This window comes from Phyllostomus discolor, chromosome 14, assembly GCF_004126475.2.
Source record: "Phyllostomus discolor isolate MPI-MPIP mPhyDis1 chromosome 14, mPhyDis1.pri.v3, whole genome shotgun sequence".
Lineage (NCBI taxonomy): Eukaryota > Metazoa > Chordata > Mammalia > Chiroptera > Phyllostomidae > Phyllostomus > Phyllostomus discolor.
Window position 1 is genome coordinate 2,859,240 of NC_040916.2, and position 18,848 is coordinate 2,878,087.

General features: G+C 44.5%; 1 long non-coding RNA gene across 1 annotated transcript; it reads right to left on the minus strand.

Moving 5' to 3' along the window:
* Positions 1-324: 324 nt before the first annotated feature.
* LOC118498143 lies at positions 325-1,333 on the minus strand. Its single transcript, XR_004900663.1, has 2 exons — positions 1,077-1,333; positions 325-987 (listed from the first exon to the last, which is right to left on the minus strand). It is a non-coding gene; the product is annotated as an uncharacterized LOC118498143 (long non-coding RNA).
* Between the last annotated feature and the right edge of the window lie 17,515 nt (positions 1,334-18,848).

Below are 18,848 nucleotides of genomic sequence, written 5' to 3' on the forward strand. Positions count from 1 at the left end.
CACTGGGAAACACCTCCCAGGTGGCACAGGAATACTGCCCCATTATTTCATTCAATACCTTTGGCATCATCCGGCCCCAGGGAGCTGCCCCCGCCCAGGAAGAAGGCTTCTATTCTGTAGCTTCTTAAATTCCCAGGCTTAAAACCATTTTGACGAACTTTCCTGAGCCTAGGCCTGAGGAAGGTGTCCATAGCCAAGGCAAACTGGCAATATCCTGGGCAGACCCCCTGCCAAGGAGGGCCACCATCTCTTCCCCCAGGCCTTTAACTCCCACTCTCTCACTGTGCCCAAAGCTTGGGGTGGGTGAGGTTTTCACCCATGCAATTCTCCACCAGGGGAAGTAGAGAGAGGAAGTGGGTCAGATAGGGGAGGGAGACGGGGTGGGCAAGCACCGTGGGTGTGAAGGGACAGTTTGCGCGACCAGGGGGACTTTCCCCTACGTCTGAGCTCCTCCCCGAGGTAGGGCATCGAAGTTCCCCAACATACCACGGGTCTGAACGTGTTTGGGTTTCCGACTCTTCAGATCCAAGTCCTAGTTTATTTATCTCACACCCTCTGTGATGCACCTCTCTCCCTTAATCTTGGAATCATTTTACTACTCATTGCTCCTTTCCTCCCTCCCGCCCCTGCCCACACACACACACACACACACACACACTCTCAGGTGAGCAAAGCGGGCCTACCAGACTTCACCAGAGCACAGCTGGACTCCGAAATGAGGGCACCGCTCCTCCACCCCCACCCCAGGAAGGCTCCATGAAGAAACCTGGTTGAAATATGAACCCGAGCTTCTCTCCTTGCGACTTCCCTTCCTTTCTGTTGCCAGGAGTCTGCCTGGCACTAGGCGTCCTGCCACGGTTTTTTTCGGGCGTCTCCCCCGTCAGCCCCCAGGCCAGATTACTTTCTATTTCACTTGGTGGGGGCGACTGTGGGAGGCGGTTTGGTAGAAGGGCAGCCAGTCCCTCCAGTGAGACTTCCTAAGGGTCTCTGGTAACACAAAACAAGTGGGTCTTGCTTTTTGTTCGCTTATTTAACGAGAAAAAGACGGAGAGATGTGTATGTCTTTAAACACCCACCGCTATGTTTCTTGTCAGCTTCCGGAGTACAACTACAGATCATCCCCGGGAGGTGAAATGCACATCCTTGACTCTTTAGGTAAAACACTGCAAAATCGTATGGATGTCCAAAGACTACACAGACCGCCCCAACACATATACCCGCATCCAGGCAGGGACAGAAGTGCTAAGGCAGGCGACCCCACGTCATGGGGAAAACAGAGGCTCTAGGTTGCCTAGGCGCTGTGGGTGGGGCGGCGGCGCAGCGGGGGTGGGGGTACCCAGCTCCCTTTCCTCCCGCCCTCCCTCGCCCCGTGGCTTCCCTTTCCCCTCCACTCCGCCTCTCCCTCACCGCCCTCCCTCCAGTTCACCCTCCGACTTCCTCTCCCCTCACCCATCGCCTTCCACAGTTTCCCTCCCCCTTCCCGCCCGAGGTCGCTGTTTACGTGCTCTGAGGCCCACCCCGCCCACCGCTTACGTGACCCTCTGGACGTCACGCCCCGCCGACCGGAAGCGCTGCCCTCATAAGGGTGAAGACTCCGGGGCGGGGCAGGGCAGCAGCACTCTCAGGCTGCCCCTGGCCGGGCTCAGGGTAGTGAGCCGTGTCCTATGTCAGGGCAAAGGATGTGGCTTTCCGCTCTCCTCCTGAGAGCTGGAGGCCCGTGTGGGCAGCCTTCTCAGATGTCAGCTCCCTGCATCCTCCCTCTTTGAGTTTGTCATTAAATAGTCAAAGCTAGATTGAAATACAGATGACGAGTTGGCCTTTAATAGATGCACTCAGATGGTCCCTTGATATCCTGGGTCCTTAAAGTCCAAGGCCAGAGGCCAGTGTCAGGTAATGTAAAGGACAGCCATGCCTCTGCTCGGTGACCTTAAGCCTCAAAATGGCTTCGGGCCTGAGTTTCCTTGTCTATAATACAGAGGATACTTGCCTGTGAGTGTGATGAGGATCAGATGAGCCTTCCACTTGCACACGTAAAAGTAGTCATTTTGTGCCCCCAAAGAACCTCTTCAGGTGCTCCTTTTGAGGAAAGGAACAGTCTCAAGAGATGGACTGGGCTTACAGAACCTACCTCTCTGTGGCTTCACCCACCTGCTCTGGCAAGGCGCTTTGACTCTGATGAAAAGCTTAAGCTCGGCAAGCAGTCATCTGGTGTTTGCTTCCTTCTTTTCCCCCCGACTGTGGACAGCTGTTGGGGACCTCTGTTGGTGAGCAAGTGGTGAACCAGCTTGAGATGATCCAGTTAAGCCAAGTTGGAAACCAGAATTGCTAAAAGTGATGAGCAGTCTGTGAATGTCTCATACAGTGTTCAGTACTGTACAGGACCTGTCTTCTGTGCCTCCTAATCAGACCTCTTTCCTTCCAAATCCAGTCCAGGCTCAGAACTCCCAGCGCTAACAAGCAGTTGCCTACTGGACACCAGCTCACTATTGGTATCTCCATTCCTGCCCCCTCCATTAACTTTGAACTATGTTTTCCCAAGGCTCAGCTGACCACATTTCTCTGAGTGCTGGTTACTTTACATGTATGTCCTCTGTGTGCCTGCTTCCTCCTCCTCCAGTACTTGGAGTTTCCTAAAGGAACAGACCATTTCTCTCCAAACCAGACAGAAGAGCCCTCACTCTTCACCCATGAGGTTAGGCACCAAGTCTCCTTTCGATCTCTCAAAAACAAGGAGGACGAAGAGTGTTCACATTCTAGAGTCAACTCATTGAATTATAAATGGCAGTGAGTCATAGAACAGATAAGGAGAGTCTTTGCAGTGCTCACTCCCTCAAGCTTCCTTCTCATCCAAGGCTTCAGTGATCCCCACAAGACTCTTCCCTAGCCAGGGAGGAGCTGCTGGATTGTTGAGAATGAGACTACACAATGGACAGGCAGGTACCCAGTTTTTGGAGGTGACTGTCTCCATTACAATTAAGGTCCTCTTAACAGATGAGGTTGAGTGCTCCTGAAGTGCTGGCTAAAATTGGTTCAAAGATACAGTTTAAGATCTATGGGAGATCAAATGTTCCTCCTCAAAATTTCATGATTCCTTTGGGAGTGGGGATGGAGGGTGGGGAGTACTTTCCTTCTCATCATTGCCCCTGGCTTAGAGTTTTTGTTTTTCTCAAGTCAGATCAGTTTAGGAATCTTCTTGCTGATCCATGAGTGCTCTTGCTGTTGTGAGCTGTGGATTTCATCCCTTTTCCTTACAAGTGAACTCCTTATGAGGTCTGCACATGCACTAGAAGCTTACAGATGGCTGGGGTCTATGGAGGGGTTAATGCAGCAAAATTGAAAATAGCTTCTAAAAGACTGTTGGACATTTCCATTCTTAAAAATGCCCTCTGTTTCCTCTATAACACTGGCTCTAGCCCCAACCCTACACCACTTTAATGTTACTCAAGTTCTTAGTTCTCTCTTCTACCACTTCCCCCATTTTTTGCTTTTCTCCTCAATAGCAAAAATCCAGATTCCTCCTACTTTCTTTTGCAGAGTAATTCAGCTCTTTCTAAACCTCACCCACATTTCTGACTTGGCTCCAATGCTCCTCTCTTTAAGTTCCCCTCTTCCTGAGCCAGGCCAATGCTGGAAGGGGTGTTAATCTTCCTGGATTTGTACAATGTTGTTGTTGTTTTTACATAAGAATATTTATTTACACCAGATCCTTCTCTGAATTCAGAGGGGGCAGGGAGCATCTTTCTGGGAGCTTCCACATTACCACTAAGATCATCATTATGCTCACATTTGGTGGCTCAACCTCCCCAAAGTCCTCAAACCTATCTCATAACATTCCTCTCTCCATTCATCTCGGGAATTTTTGACATGAGACCCACGTGGCTTCCACACACTCTAATGCTGGAGGTGTTGCTGGTGGAAATGGGGTGCTTGCAGTGTCACAAGAAAAGCATTTTCAGGGACTCACAAAGAAGGATAAGGTCTGGTGTTAGTAGTTATTTGTGTGGAAATAAAAGACTGCTCCCAGGTTTCCAATATCTCATCTTTATGAGTGGAAAAAGTCCAACTTGCCTTCATCAGGCCTAGAAATAGGGCCAGTGCCCAGACATTTTCTGCCATATTAAAGCTTAGTCCTTCAGAGTCTGCACAGTCTGCCTCAGGCCCCAGGCAACAGCTAGGTGCCTGTTACCAGGAGAGAGAGGAAAGAGGAGGGGAGAGAGGGGAGAAAAGAGAGAGACACAGAGGGAGGGAAGGGGAGGGGAGGGGAGGGGAGATTCTTTGTTAAATTGGGTTATATTATCTCGGGCTTGTTTCTGTTCAGACTAACCAATCAACTTCCCAAGCTTCCACAGGCTGGCACTGGATACTTCCCCTAACCAATCCCTTTCCTAGATCTTCTGGGGTCTTATATACCTTATCCAACCTGATCCTTTTCCCAGACTAGACTGACAGGTCTTTATGGTCACCATTTTTGCTCCTACTGCACATGTGCTTACCTCCCCCTTTAGTGTTCTGTCCTGCCTCCCAGGAATCTATGTTGAATGGACTGGTGGTTTCCTGGGTAGCACGTGAAGCTGTAACTTTGTGCTTAAGCAGATTTATGCTTCCTAGTTGATTATGCTTATATGTTTGATTTCCTTTGCTCCCTTCCTTTATTAATATCTAGCTACCTATGCTAACAGAGGGAGGCAGCTGAAAACACCTGGGACCACCTGACTCTTTGCCTGACTGAACACAACTCAGCCTCTGACCTCAAGGGAGTTTTCTCAGCCAAGAGGGAGTGAAGAAAGCCCTGAACTGAGCACAGAAAGAAACAAGGAAAGGATGTTGATTGTCCTTTTCCCACCTATTATCCTGACCCTGATTACTCCCATTGTCATTATGGCCTCTCATTAAACCCACTGAGGATGATGCCAAATGCCAACTGAGAATGATTTCAGATTACTGGCTTCAATATTCCAACATAGAGATTCACACCATAAATTCCTCCTTGAGTTCAGTATGTGTGTGTGTATGTATGTATGTTGTGGGGGATGTTATTTTAACAGGCTAATTTGAATACTTTCTTATATTTCAGAATGAAAATTATATAGTGCATGTATTCTGTTTTTGCCTTGGCTTCCTGGAAACTCAGAGATAACTTTAAGGTTCAATGAAGTCTAATCCAAACACATTAGCAAATACCTATCTTTATCTCTCTCCCTCATACTACTAATTGGTTTCTAATCCTCAATAAAATATAAATACGCACATATAATTCTCTTTTATATGTGGTTTAATATTTTAATATGGCTCAAATTCTTCTTGGAAGGAAGCAAAGTATGTATAAATTATAAGTAATAACATGTACTCAACTAGTATGTACTGGGTGCTAATCTAAGTACTATAAACTCATTTACCAACAACTCTATGAGGTAAGAACTACTATTAGCCTCATATTATATATAAAGAAACTAAGCACAGAGAGTTTAATAAATTGCTTGAGATAACACAGCTAGGATTTGAACCTGGGCAGTATGGCTTTAACACATATGCTCTAACCATCACACTAGAATAAGTAAATTACAAGCTAGTTCAAAAGCTTTTAAGTCATCTAGGTCAGTCATCCTCAGGATAAGGCTGATATATAAGCAGCTCAGATCACCCATTCTTAATTTGTAGAGAGACTCCTCCCACCAACCTTATTTTTGATGCAGAGGTTGGAGGCAGTAATATTTAGAATCTTTGCCCATCCTTCCTCAGCACCCTCCCCTGACCCTAGCCCCTTTCAGTATCTTTTCTGACATGTCCATCATTTGATCTATGTTATTTTTTCCTTCACTTATATGGAAAGAATAAGGTGTCTTTTTTTCTCTTTCTGTATCACTTGCATGGAGATAATTCATTCAACCAAATTCAATAAAGGTACATGAAGACATATTCTGTGTTCAGGGCCAAGGTATGTGCTAGGCAGTGCAGTGCAAATGTATAATCTGGTTCCTGCCTTCAAGGAATCCCAATTTCACAGTTCTATACAGTGTGTGATAATACCATGATATGTACTTATCGAGTTATAAACAAAAAAGAAAGTGATTAATTGTAATGGGGATTTGAGGGGGGAGGGTGGATCCAGGAAGGCTTCACAAGGAGACAACAGAGAAGCTAGATCTTGAAGGATAAGTAGGATTCTGGATGGGCAAAGAAATGGACCAACAGAATTCCACGCAGAGCATATAATATGAGCAAAGTCACAGTAGTATCGAAGAATAAAGTGTGTGTTTGAGAAACTCTGAGAATGAGTTTAACTGTTAGAGTTTGAGCTAGATTATAAGGCCTTGTAGGCTCAACTATTAATCTGAACTTCCTCCTGTAGGAAGTCTTCAAAGATTTTTGAGCAGGAGAGACAAGATAAATCTGTGGTTAGAAGGGGCTCTGACAGCAGTGTATGGACTCAGAGAAGAGCATGAAGGGGAGCAGTCAAGGCAGAGGGATCACTTAGGAAACTTGGAATGGTCCAAGAAACATTTGAGGACAAGTGGCTTTAGGGATGCTGAGTAGAAGATATTTCAAAAGAATGATTGACAGGACTGGGTCCCTAATTGAATATGCTGTATCAGTTCAGGCAGTAGGCCTCCTGGATATATCTCCAAATCAAGAGATCTGTAATACAGCAGGTGATCAAATATTCTTCTGGGACCCAAGCAGTCATCAGTGTAGACCATAGATCACAGATTAAGGAAGATATGGGGTAGATCACTCTCTTGTTACAGATAAGCAAGCTGAAACTCATAGAGGTGACTGACTCCCAATCTGGCCACCAGTCTCCTTACTCTCAACCATATGGGTCAGATGTTTGGCCTTTCCTGGCTCTGAGTCATGCTGCAGTTGAAAAATACCTTGAGCCCAGAGCCAGGAAGGCCAGAACTGGGAAACTGCAGCACCTCTTCTTCAGATTCTTCCTTCTTTCTTGAGGTTTGTCTTTCTCCACACTTTGGCCAGGGTCATCCCTGGGTCATCTCCACCCCAGGATCATCCCTGGTTGTCACAGTTGTGATACCAGCTTCCTGGCAACCCCAGACACTCAGCCCAGGAGGCCCAGCCCCATTATAGCTCTGCCAAAACAACATCTGGGGAAACTCCAACAGTTTCAGGGCCTCTTCTCGTATTTCCTGCCTGGAGATCAAGGGGTTTATCCTGTGCCTCTAAGAGTGAGTATGAGGAGGGTTTACATCTATCCTCTAAATTTGGAAAAGAGGCAATAAATTCAGCTTCAGATCTGCTGCTGCCCCAAGGCCATGTGTCCCCTTGTTGAGTTTCTGGCACTTTCAGTCATACCTCCTCGTACCACTGGAGAAGGCCGGGAGAGTGCAGGTACTGGAGATCACATTCTTAGGAGGCTTTCAGGATAATAGACCTTAACAGATAGTTTCTACCCTATGATACACCAGAGTCAGCAAAGTAAAACACATCATGGGACCTTTTTAGCCAAATACTGGTCTGGCCTTCTGTCCACATCTCTCCCCTCTCCCAGTTCCTACCTCATCTCTTATTCACTCTCACAAACAGCCTCAGCCCTCCTGCCTTCCTTTGCCCTGCCTTACCACAAGGCCAGGCTGCCAAAGGAGGGAAGAAAATCCAGGCTGTTCCTCTGCCTGTGATACTAGTGGGTCAGTAGAGCACAGAGCTAAGAAGCAAACCTCAGGGAATAGCTGTCTTTGGGGGGTGGGGCACAGATTCCCTACCTAAATGGGGCCTGGCATGCAGTTAGCCTCAGTTACAAGTCTAATGAATTAATGACACTTCCCAATTCTCCCTCCTGGTGAAAGGAGGGTGACTCTGTATGAGTCCAGGAACCTGGAGGCCTCAAACCTTCAAGCCATGGAGGTCACCCTGTGGTCTCCTAGCTGGCCCCTGAGAGCAAAAGTGGCAGCACCCTACCCGCCTTCACACACATCCCCAATGCTCTGAATGTCATGTCTCTGTGGCTGAGCCTCTATCCTGGAACCCTGGGTTCAGCTGTCTCCAAGGCCCAGCCAAGACTGAATCCTGGCTCCTCTCTTCACTGGTCACTGTCTGAAGGGAAAATGCTCTCATCCCCACACTGCTGTGTACATGCTGTACTAATCTGACTCCTGCCACCTCATTGCCAAACCCTCTCCTTGGGTTTTCTTTGGATCTAGCAAAGCTCCCTGTGTCCTCCTCTCTACCCCAGCATTTCTCCACCTCCTCACTTCACTGAAACAGGCTGTCCCCCAAAGGTCTCTCAAAGAGAGCTTGTTTCTCTGTCCCACCCACTTCCCTCAGGTTCAGGTGGTAGGACAGTCTTCCTTGCTCTGCATGACCTACTCCCCACCATCACTCTGCATTACCTTCTCTGAAGTTCATTTTGTCCACTGTACCATCATCTTTGACTCTCCTGCTCACTCCTTCTCATTGACCCAAGATCTTGCCCCGGCAGGGCTCACAGTATGTCTCTCCACCCCTAACTCCTGCTATCACTTGAGGAAACATCCACATCCGTGTGAGCCACTGAGCTTGTTCTTCCCCCCGGGGGAAGCTCAGTCTCCTGACTCCATGTCACCAAGCAATCTTTCTGCTCTCAGCCTCCAAGCCCACCCCAAGCAGGTGGTCAAAACCCCCCACTGTATCTCCAGAGCCCAGCACTTAGGGGAACCTGATAAATATTACCTAAGCAAGTGAATCAATGAAGTGAGTGTCATGAGAGAGGAGTCTGGTGTAATGGGAAGAGCACTAGACTGTAGAGCAAGGTAGAGCTTCTAATTCTCACCCTGCCACTAGCTAGCTGTGTAGCTTTGGGCATATATTCCCATTCTGTGGCCTCCTTTTCTTTATCTGAAAAATTAGAAATTCTGTGTAGATGATTTCTGAAAACTCTACCCCTGACAGTTGACAATAGTAAGAGCTATGATTTATTGAGCATCTCTGATATTTAGGCATTGTGCTAGGCATTTCCTATATATTATTACTCATCTACCTCATCTATTCATTAACTGTGAAGAATGTATTGTCCCCATTTTAAAGATAAAAATAAGAGAGATTAATGATTTGCTTTGCCATAAAATAATAGGTGGAAGATTTATGATTAGAATCAAGATTGGTTAACAAAAGCAAATATGTCTAAATGATTTTTATGTCTTGAGATAAAAGGGATCTTTTGTTTAGAGGGACTAATGCATGCTCTTCTGATTACTGAAGGTCTCTCTGAGAAGGCAGGAGGCTGCCTTCAGAAATATGTCTAGGGGTAAACACCTTACTTGTCCCACCCTTTGCATGGGCCTACTCCCCACCTGTTCACTTCAGGTAGCAATTGTGAATCAGGTGCTGCTGCTGGTGGGGGAAGCTGGGTGAGGGGAGCATTGTAGAAGATACAATGGGGTCAGGACAGCTCCTGGTGTCTGGGCAGATAAGTATGACAACTATGGGCTTGGAGGTCTAAGAGTGCCTCTAAGACATGGTGTGCTGAGTGGGATCCACAGGACCCTGCTTCAGAATGGCTTGGGTTCTCATTAAAAATACAGATGTCCAGACCCGACCTCAGGGATAGATATTTAATTTGAATTTTTACCCAATTTCCCAGGTGATTTGAATTACTGTCCTGAGCAGTCTCGTGGTTAGAGACTTGAATGCTGGGTGAGAGATTTTTAATAAATGCTGTAGGCAATGGGAAGCCATTGGCTTTTTATATACCAAAAGTAACATAATGAGAATATTATTCAAAGAAAATTACTCTGGCAAGTAGTGTTAGGCATGGATTAAAGTGAAGAGAGGAAGAGAGACTGGATGGCAGAATACCAACAAGTGTCCATAGCAATAGCCTAGAGGGAACAGAAGGAATGCAACAGGGAAGGTGATGCCCATGGCAAGAGGCAAAAACAGGAAAGATATTGCAAATGTAGACTCTCTAGGCCTTAGCAACTGATTATCAGGGGTAGGATGAAAGATGTCTGCCAGGTTGTGAGCCTTATGACTAGAAAAAGAATGGTAATGCTCTGAGAGAGAAAGAAATCAGAAATGGAGAAGAAGGGAGGAAAGTATCTTGATTTCTTATATGTTGAGATTAAAATACCAGAAAAATATTTCAAAGATGTCCAGTTCTCAATTGGAAAAAAAAGAGCTGGGAGCTCAGTAGTAAAGTTGGGGTTAGAGACAACTGATGGTTTGAGATTTATTGCATATCAGGAGTTGCAAATTCAAATACCTCCATGGTCAAAATAGGTATTGCAAATGAGGATTAAGTATAATTTTAAAAACCCACATAAGTCCATGATAAATGATAACTGCCACTTGGTCTTATTAAGGATTGATAAAAAGTGGTAGAGACTATGGCAAACTAGGTGACACACTCCTGTCTTAGGCACCAGTCATTGTTAAGCAGACATGTGGGATAAGTGTTAATAGATATTCTGGTTTTTAAAGAGAAATCATAGCCCTTGCTAGTGTGGCTCAGGGGATTGAGTGCTGGCCTGTGAACCAAAGAGTCATCGGTTCAATTCTCACTCAGGGTACATGCCTAGGTTGCTGGTCAGGTTCCCAGTATGGAGCATGTGAGAGACAACTACACATTGATGTTTCCCTCCCTCTCTTTCTCCCTCCTTTCCCCTCTGTCTAAAAATAAATAAATAAATAAATAAATAAACCTTTTATAAAAGAGAAATCATAAATCTATGTTTTTAAAATATGGTACTTCATAAACATTGACAAGTCATTTTTAAATTGTTTAAACATTATCCAGGAAAACAATATATGTATCTGTGATTGAGTCAGTTCTGCTTCACAGGCTTCCAATTTGTGACATCAGAGTCCCACAGATGGGATTCAAGAGGGAGTTGAACAAATTGAAAAGAAATCCGGGAACTGTGCCAAGGAGAACTAGGATCCACCGAGGTTCCCAAGCTTGCCTGTGGGTGAAGCCAGGGTTTAAAGAAGCCCTGATGTTTTTTAGTCCCTGGATGTCTGATGACCTTCCATGTTGGTGGCAGCAAACAGAACCTGCATTTGCCTATTTCTGCTCATCACCTGGAAATTGTGTAAGCAGCCACTGAGGTTCTGCTATTTTCCAGGTTAAATGCATCTTGAGGTTGAGCCTGCAGCCTTTGCCCCAACCCCTTTGTGTCCATTTTTATCCCTGTACAAAGATGCCCTGTACCTCAGAGTGTTTTAGTCCTGGCTGGAGCAGGCATTGAGTTCAACACATTCTAGATGGTCAGTTTACTATCAGGAAGTTCTGTTGCTTAGATACTTTTTGTATAACCAAATCTACTCTGTGCTTCCATCTTCAGACAACTGAAGGAATCAATTCTTAATTTTCACATTCTTCTCCAATCCTTGACTTTATCTCAGAACTGGTTCTTAGGGCCTCAAAATTATTTTGACCTGAAGATTAGAAAGCCCTTTGCATATATAGTTTACCAAATGTTCCTTTAGCCCAGATATATGTTTTTTCCACTTCTCTATCATCTTTGCATTATCTATTTCTGTCCCTGTCTCAGTTCACTTTGGAGTGGAGGAAGGGCTTAAAGACAGAAATTTGTAATATAACTAACATCCCTACTTTCTTACACTCTTCATTACATATTTTAAGGACAATGTCATTACCTTCTGCCCTTGATTCCTATTCCTCATTCTAAAGAATAACTCATAGACTGGCTTGCTTGGAGACAATCTTGAAAAATACAGTTTTGTGAAAAGATGATAGGGAATCCTAAAAGATGTTTTGGACATTACCCAATGATGCTTGTAAAGAGTTATGAGTATATTTAGCAGTCTTTCCACCTGGTTAGGAAGGGAGGAAGAGGCATCTGGTTCTCCCTGGGTAATGCTTCTTATCAGCTCTGGGCAGCCCAGCAAAGTTGTCACCAATGAGATCTGAAAAGAGAAAAGATCAAATTAGCATCTACACAAGCCACACTCAGACATACTCTGCAGAAATGTACTCTCCCTGCCAAAATACACACTCACCAGAATATCCACATTTGATAATGATGTCCTTCAATATACACCATTATAGTGTGTGTTAGCATCTGCAAACATATATCCAGCCCTTCCTACCCACAAACACACACATACACATTTAAATAAGTACACTCACTCAAATTATACACACACACACACACACACACTTCCCTCCTTCCTCTCTCTCACACACACAAACACGTACACAAAGACAGATCTACAAAAACTACACACTGTGCAGTGTAAGAGTTGATGTCATCCTCCTAAAATATCTCAGCCCAGACTCTGCCTGCACATCAGCTCTATACAACCTCAGGTTTCTACACATGGTCAAGAGACTGGGAGGTAACCTTGGTAAACAAGCCAAGGCCCTGCAGGCCCAACAGGATGCTGGTAAAGACAAGGGACATGTACAATATTCTTGTTGCTCCTGCTGGGGAGTAAAGGTCAAGGCATGTGATATGACTCTACAAACAAGGCCAGAGCTGAATACTGAAAAGAGGGACCCCATATTTGGTGGGGATTTGGTCTCACAATGGCAGTTTAAGATGCTTTGGGTCGCTCTAGAGTGGCCACACAGGTGGGCATCCAGGATCAGGGGGGCCATAGTGGGGCCACTGGGTCAGATATGAAGCCAATGAGAATCAGATCAATGATTTGGATCATAAGGAAGCAGAAAACAAACTATCAGAACAAGAAGAAAAAAGAATCCAAAAAAAAACTGAGGACAGTGTAAGCAGCCTCTGGGACAACTTCAAGAAGTCCAACATTCACATCATAGGGGTGCCAGAAGGAGAAGAGAAAGAGCAAGAAATTGGAAATCTATTTGAAAGAATAATGAAAGAAAACTTCCTTAATTTGGTGAAAAAAATAGACATGCAAGTCCAGGAAGCACAGAGAGTCCCAAACAAGATGGATGCAAAGTGGCCCATCCAAGACACATCAGAATCAAAATGCTAAAGGTTAAAGATAGAGAATCTTAAAAGTAGCAAGGGAAAAGCAGTTAATTAACTACAGGGGAGTTCCCATAAGACTGTCAGCTGATTTCTCAAAAGAAACTTTGCAGGCCTGAGGGATTGGCAAGAAATATTCAAAGTCATGAAAAGCAGGGACCTACAGCCAAGATTGCTCTACCCAGCAAGGCTATCATTTATAATCAAAGGGCAGATAAAGAGTTTCCAAGACAAAAAAAAAACTAGAGGAGTTCATCATCACCAAGCCATTATTACCTGAAATGTTAAAGTGTCTTATTTAAGAAGATCAGAACTATGAAGAATAAAATGGCAAAAAAAAACACAAAACAAAACCAAATCCATCAAAAATTGAATCTAAAAAACAAACTAAGCAAACAAGAAAAACAGAGACAGAATCATAGATACAGAGAGTGTTTTGATGATTGCCAGATGTGGGGAGTGGTGTAGAGGAATGGGTAAACAGGTGAGGGAATTAAGAAGTACAAATAGGTAGTTACAAAATAACTATGAGTATCTGAAGTACAGTGTAGGAAATGAAGTAGCCAAAGAACTTACATATGTGACCCATGGACATGAACAATGGTGTAGGGATTACCTGAGAAGGTGGGGGAGGCTGGGTATAGGGGGGAAAGAGGGAAAAATTGGGACAACTGTAGTAGTATAATAAGTAAAATATAATTTAAAAAAGAAACTGATTTGAGAAACCAAATTCTGAGTTGGGCCAATTACACTGTGTAGTGACTCATGAGCTTTGAATGTGAGATAAATTAAGCTTCCTCTCTCTAGGTTTTTGTGAAGAAAGAAAAGCATATGAGAAAGCAGGAGTAGTGCCTTCTTATTCTCATTGATTATCTATGTTCTTTACAAAGTTCAGGAACTAGTAACAAATGATGAAGCTATAACACACCCTGAGTAACAGGAAAGGGTGGTGATAAGGTCTCCTTGCTCCTGTCCCAAAAAATGCACAGTATCTCAACACAGGAGCTCCGTGGTCCAATTTAAAGTTAGAAGATCTGGTCCTAGGCCTGTTTTTTTTAGAAACAGCTGTGTGATCTATTGAGTGATACAAAAATCTACATAAGGACAGAGTTCTATTTCCTAAGGGGGGGGGGGAATGAATGATATCCTGTCAAAAATACTTTTTTTAAATAAATTTGGGACTAAAGAAAGTCCTAGTCATGAGATCCCTGTCAACCACACACCCAGGCAGATGTTAAGTGTTTTCAGATTTAGATGCTGAATGATACTATACACCTGTCTAAGTCTTTACCTGTTTTCCTGACTTCTTTTGTGTTTGACCTTGGTAAGTTCTGGTCTTTCTGATACCTGGTCTCTTTGGTTTGAGGTTTTCTATGTCATCTTGTTCTTCCAGGCCTGTTCCCTATAACAAGTTGTTTCTCCTTCAATGGGCAGAGGAAAGAGTCTCATCTTGACTGACCCAACTTTGAGAAGAAGCCAATGAAGAACCAGCAAGGAGATGTGTTCAATGCCAAATATGAGAATTCCAGGGCATTTTGATGACTGCATGAAGCTATGGAACAGGGTATTTAAAACCTGAACTGTCCTGGAAATGTAGGACATATGCACATAGTAACCTGTTTTCAAGCAGCTTGCAAACTGTGGAGACAAGATGTGAACTTCTAAAAAGATCACTGTCAATACCAAAATATAGATTATAAATGCCAAATGGGTGGTATGGCTAACATTAATTCTGTAGTGTGAAAATGGGGAGGGCAGGTTTTCAAGGTGGAAAAAAGAGCTTAAACTGTGTCTTCAGGAGTGTGGGGGATTTGGAGAAGTAAGAAGGAGGCAGTGAGGAATCTAAGAGATTATGACATGTATAGGGGAGCCAGGCACATTCAGGCATGCATGCATTGGGAACCATGTTACAGGGCAGGGATGGGGATCATGGACAAAATGTTGAGGGCCCTGGGCTGCAAAGCTGGTGTAATGCTTAAAGAACATTAGGGAGAATGGCTCTTGAGTACAGAGTGACAGAAACCTAAAAAAGCAGCTGGGGCCAAATTAGGAAAGGTCTTAACCATTAGGCAAAGGGGTCCAGACTTAATGCAGTAGACAAATGGGGAAGGTAGGTACCTCAGATGATCTGAGCAAAAGAAGAGGAAGTAAATGCAAAACTGTACTAACAGTGGGACAGATGATTTGACAGAGTCCACTGCAGTCATCTGGATATAAAGAAGCAATAGGATTTCTGGTCAAGATGAAGGCATAGGTAGACACACTTGTCCTCCTTGCACAATCATAGAAAGAATTACAACCAGAACTCAAAACTAATAACACCCAGAACTGTCAGAAAATTGATATGTGTAGTAGTCAAACAACCAAGGATTTAAATAAGACACATTCATCCAGACAAGTAGGAGGGGCTGAGTCACGGAGACAGGTAGAGAGGTGGTGTGGTGCTGAAAGGTGGTGGTTGCAGTAGTGGTGGCAGAGGCAGTGAAATAGCCAGGAGGGATACCTAGTAAAATGCAAAAGATTTATACTATCTGAAGAGAAATCGGTGTATAAAGGAGGGATACCTGAGGATGAGGATCAACAAATCCCAGCCCCAGGCTAGAACACACAGTCCAGGGTTCCAGCACCAGGAAGATAGATCCCTATTACCTCTGGCTGTAAAAACCAGTGGGGGTTGAGGCAGCAGAAGAAACTGCCACATTTTTCTGCTTAAAGGGCCAGTACAGTATTAGAACATTGACAAACCCACCCACTCCAGGATTCAGCACCAGGAAGAAGATGGAAGGGCACCAGTCACACTTGGGAAGGGAGTGAAGTGACTGGAAATGGAGCAAGCACAGGAGAACCGCCAGAAGCCAGGTGGCAGCATTGTCCTCCCTCCAAGACCTCCCCACACATCCACTTAGTGGGGAAGCAAGGAATCAACCCTGACAAATTACCTAGGGCTCCTCCCCACACTATTTACAAGTGCCTTTTCTACATAGGCCACAGTATTAAGACAGGGAGTAAAAGTGCTCTACCTAATACACAGAAACAAACACAGAGAGGCTGCTAAATTGAGGAGACAAAGAAATATGGCCCAAATGAAAGAACACAACAAAACCCCAGAAAAACAACTAAGCAAAATGGAAATAGCCAACCTATCAGATGCAGAGTTCACAACACTGGCTATCAGGATGATCAGAGAACTCCTTGAGTATGACAAAAAAAATGAAGAAATGAAGGTTACACTAAGTGAAATAAAGAATAATCCACAGGAAACCAACAGAGAAGAGAAAAAAGCTGGGATTCAAACCAACAATTTAGAACATAAGGAGAGAGAGAAGCATTCAACCAGAACAAAAAAAAAGAAACAAGAATTCAAAAAACAAAAACAAAAACAAAACAAAATAAGGATAGGCTTAGGAACCTCTGGGACATCTCCAAACATGCCAACATCCAAATCATAGGGATGCCAGAAGAAGAAAAGGAAGAGCAAGAAACTGAAAACTTATTTGAAAAAATAATGAAAGAAAACTTCCCTAATTTGGTGCAGGAAGTAGAAATATGAGTCCAGGGATTACAGATAGTCCCAAACAAGTTGGAACCAAAGAGGACCACAAGACACATCACAATAAAATGCCAAAAGTTAAAGATAAACAGAGAATCTTTAAAGCAGCAAGAGCAAAGGAGTTTCCATAAGACTGTTGGCTGATTTCTCAAAAGAAACTTTGCAGGCCAGAAGGGTCTAGCAAGAAGTATTCCAAGTGATGAAAAGCAAGGACCTACAACCTAGATTACTCTATCCAGCAAAGCTATCATTTAGAATGAAAGTTCAAATAAAGTGCTGCCAAGACAAGGCAAAACTAAAGGAGTACATCACCACCAAGTCATTATTATAGGAAATGTTAAAGGGACTTATTTTTTAAAATGAAGAAGATCAAAACCATGGACATTAAAAAGGCAACAAATTCACAACTATCAACAATTGAATCTAAAAACAAACAAACAAACTAAGCAAACAACCAGAACAAGAACAGAATCATAGATAGGGAAATCATTGGGAAGGGGAAAGAAGGGAATGGAGAAATGGTGCAGGGATTAAGAAGCATATTTGATAAGAACAAAATAGGCAGGGGGAAGTTAAGAACAGCATGGAAATGTAAAAGCCAAAGAACTTATATGCATGACTCATGGACATGAACTAAGGGGGGATGGCTGGCGGGAAGGGGGTTACTGGGTAGAGAGGGGCAAAGAGGGAAAAATTAAGACAACTGTAATAGCATAATCAATAGCCTAGCTGGTGTGGCTCAGTGAATTGACTGCCAGCTTGCGAACTGAAAGGGCACCGGTTCCATTCCCAGTCAGGGCACATGCCTGGTTGCAGGCCAGGTCCCCAGTTGGGGGCAGGGGGTGATGGTGCGAGGAGCAACAATGTTTCTCTTGCACATGATGTTTCTCTCCCTCTTTCTTCCCCCTTCCCCTCTCTGTAAAAAATAAATAAATAAAAATAAAATCTTTAAGAAAGTAGCAGCAGCAACAGATCTTGGGACTATACTGAGGAGCAAAGTATAAGAAAAGGTCAAAAAAGGCTATGAGTTTTGTGGGTGGAGTGAGTGATGAAATGATAGTGTCTCTGACAGAATGAGGATCAGGAAGGAGCTGGTTTGGGGGAGGAGAACTGGCCTAGACTGACACTGAGCTTGTGCTTAGCCATCCAACAGGAGGAACAGCATGGGTAGTAGGAGGAGCAGGATGAAAAAGCAGAAGGATAGACTGTGCAGATGTGAAAGTCAATTGTAAAAAAGTAAGCACCAAAATGGACAACATGAATAGGATCTCCCTGAGAAAAGAAAGTGGAGAGGAAAGGGAAGATGGGTGGACATTAAGGGAATGGTGCAGCTGGGGTGGGGGTGGGGGGAGACATCCAGCCAAGGAGGCAGGGAAGACTGTGTACCTGTCAAAGAAAAGGAGGGGAGACTTCCACCCAGAATAAGGTGGTCAGCAGGGCCAAGAGTGTATGACAAAGAATTTAAGAAAGCTATTGGATTGGATTGGATTGGACTTATTTAACATACATGTATGTCAGCCCCTGGGATGTTGGTTAGAAGTTACCCCAGTCTTCTAGGAGTGCCAAGCCCAGAGCACATGCCTGCATGTGGAAAAGGGAGATTCTGAGGCTGAAAGCTTCAGTCCACAATGAGAAAGGAGAAAGGGTGGGGAAGGAGGGGAGGATGAGAAAGAGGGAGTGGATGGAAAAATGTATACAGTTGAAAACAGACCACTTACCAAAAAATAAATAAATAAATAAATAAATAAATAAAGGCATTTAAAGGAAAGCGAGAACTAGAAAAATAACTTGAGGCAGAAAAGCTTTGCAAACTTCCCCCACACCATCCACTCATGCACCAAATAGGTGAGACTTGGATATTTCTAGGCTAGAGAAAAAGCATCGCTGTAGACGAGCAGAACTTGTTGAGGGAAGGGAAATTATTGTGGAAGTAAATAGAAGGCAGTCCAATTTCCCAAGAACCAAGAGGAACCCGTTCCCACTAGTTAAGAAACACGGCAAAGAGGTAAAATGATGGGAGTCCCAGTGAATGGTTCTGACAGTGTGTAGTTAGAAAATGTGGGAATCTGAAAAGGAGACGGCGTGGGAGAGGTGGTATTAGCGAAGGCCTCTCGGACGAGGTGGCTTCCACCTAATTCTTGAGGGATAGGCGGAGAGGAAAGGTCGGGGAATTCCCATCTACGAGCAAACCGAGCACCGCCCTCCTCAGTAGCTCTCCTCTCGCCCCTCCCGGGCTCCCCTTTCCTTTCCCGCCTCCTTCGGCCTGCGCGCGGGGCTCGGGTTCCCGGCACTGACGTCAGCGGGCAATGACCTCAGCGCGGAGGAGGCGGCGGCGGGGCAGGTTCCTAGTGAGCAAGAGGAGAAGCGGCGCGGGCTTCGGCCTCGCCCCCATCCGC